The sequence below is a fragment of the Crocodylus porosus genome, unplaced genomic scaffold, assembly GCF_001723895.1.
Source record: "Crocodylus porosus isolate Cpor-Errol unplaced genomic scaffold, CroPor_comp1, whole genome shotgun sequence".
NCBI lineage: Eukaryota > Metazoa > Chordata > Crocodylia > Crocodylidae > Crocodylus > Crocodylus porosus.
Window position 1 is genome coordinate 46,136,245 of NW_017728906.1, and position 2,418 is coordinate 46,138,662.

At 37.9% G+C, this 2,418-nt stretch overlaps 1 long non-coding RNA gene across 1 annotated transcript in view; it reads left to right on the plus strand.

Moving 5' to 3' along the window:
• LOC109305900 overlaps positions 1 to 2,113 on the plus strand; it is a 2,825-nt gene extending 712 nt beyond the window's left edge. The window contains exon 2 of the long non-coding RNA XR_002099758.1: positions 185 to 2,113. This is a non-coding gene — a long non-coding RNA (uncharacterized LOC109305900). The remainder of the gene's footprint in view (positions 1 to 184) is intronic.
• Positions 2,114 to 2,418: the final 305 nt, after the last annotated feature.

The window sequence follows — 2,418 nt, forward strand, 5'->3', positions numbered from 1 at the left end:
GCCCAGTACTAGACACAGTAGTCCAACCAACCTTTGGTAGCTTGACCAAAGCTGTATAGAGGGGGAGTATCACCTCTCTGGACTGGCTTAAGATGCATCTTTGGATGCATGACAAGGTACGGCTGGCTTTGCTGGCTGCGGTCTGGCATGGGCGGCTCATGTTCATCTGGGAGTCAATAATGAGGCTGAGGATGGGAAAGTGAGGCTGAGACACAAATAGCTTTTATTCTTATCTAAAATGTAACTTTTTTTTCCTTCTGCATCTACTTAGATTAGTATGTGCTATGAGTAGAGGGTCAAGAACTGATTTAGTTAAAATTAGAAATGGCCTCAGTCATCACTAATACTCAAATCTGTTTTCACATTGTTAATGTTTGAATTATTTTTCTCTTTCTTGAACTTTGTGGTTCCAGGGGTGAATAGGAATAGAAATATCACAAGAAAAGCAGTTCTAATTATCTTTCTAACCCAACCAAATGCAAGATGCACTCAAAATCTCATGGTAAAACTGCATCGTTAGGTTTCCAGCCCAGTTTTACAAGCTTAAGGGGTTTGGAATAGCATGTTAAAATGAGCAGACAAAGTTCTGGGATGCTGTTTCACTGTGAGACCTCATACGCTTTTGAAACTTACTCATTGTCTCTACAACTACTTTTTGCTAGAAATGTAATTTGCATCCTTGGGCCACTATGTGATTAAGGTGGCTAGTTGACCAATTGGTTGTTAACTTTTTCATCACCAAAAGGATATGTGCTGTTTTGTACATATGTGTGTATGTATGCTGCAATATTTTAAAGAAAAATCTGTTGGATGTAGTCCTAGAATACATCTCTTCCTTTGCATGAATGGAAATGAACCACTTTACACTCATTCCAACTGACTGTTAAAGGAAACAAATGTGAGAATCAGGTTTGTTTTTTACTTTAAGCTAGCAGTAGTGTTCTTAACTCATTAACATGTCTGATGAGAAATCTGGCAGTCAACTGACTGACTAAGAAAACCATCCGACAAAATTCTCTAGAGACATCATTTCATTTAGTAATGTCTTATGGACTAATTAATATTTTCATGTATACTTTCAAAACCTTAGGGTGTTAAAAGGCTGTGTACTTGTTCATATACTGTATCAATAACTATTGCATTACTGCAGCTTCGGCATGTGGTATGAAAATCTGTGTGCGTGTCAACTAGATAATATGACACTGATGATATTAAAAGCTAATTATAAATGCCACTCAACTGTATGGTAGAACGAACAGCCCGAGACCGCTCAAGACGTCTATTCTTTAACTGGTTAATTTCTTCTCAACTCAGAACCCAATTTCAGAGTGCATATCTGTTTTGGATAGTACCTAAGCATATTAGATACTTAAGGGATTTCCTGTATTGGGTTCCAGAAGCTGGAGGAATTTTGTTTAAACTAATGATAGTATTTCCCTAAACCACCAGGATGACACTTTCACATAGGCAGGACTTAAAAGTGTCCACATTCAGAAAGATGGGGGGAAAAAATGTATTTCCAAGGAAGAAAGAACCATACATCCCAACAAACCCCTTTTCCTCCCAAGGAAGCTGGAACAAAATTACTGAAGAATTTATCCCCCTAGATGAGAATATCAGCTCAATTCAAATATAGATTGCACTGCTTACAAAATAAATCTTGTCCTTGATTATACAGAGTAGCATTCCCTCTTGCATTTCTACTTGGAGACTGTCTCGATTTTGCAGCCCTCTCTCTAATGAAAATATAAATGAAATGGCCAAAGTAGTCTTGTTTTCAGAGTATTTGTACAGTAGAACAATTTACATATTGTCAGAGACTCCAGCTTATAATTTGATTGCTGTGATCCTGTGCAGGTCAATGCTAGTGGTGTCTGCCTCTGAGTATTGTGAGGGGGCGGGGAAGTGACTTCAAATCACAGGAATATATATTCTCTATATGTGATGAATTTGTGCCTTTAACTGTAGTGTTTTCTCAAGTGCCTCTGTGGTTGCTGTATCAGTTGGTTCCTTCTTCAGTCCCCTTTTCAGTAGGCTCTTCAGATATTTTTATCTGTCAGCTGTGAACCTTTTTTTAAAACAAACTCAAATCAGTAAATATTGTCTCCTTGCATCTCTTTGTGTGTGTGTTCCTTTATAAATCTAGGGCTCTGCTTTTGATCTGTGTCTTTGGAGGTTACACAATGTTCAGATTCATGCCTCTGAGAACCTTTGACCTGTCTAGAACAATGCAGCTCTGTAAAAGATAGAGGAAGACCCAAGGGGAGATCTGTTTTGGAAATAGAAGTGACATAACTTCCAGCATTTGAAAAATCCAAAGGAGTATTTCAAATTATTTTTGAGGCTTTTTTATATTTGGGCTCCATTTTGTATAAAGTCAAGGCAGACCCTGCTCCAAAGAGTCTAAACATACAAGAC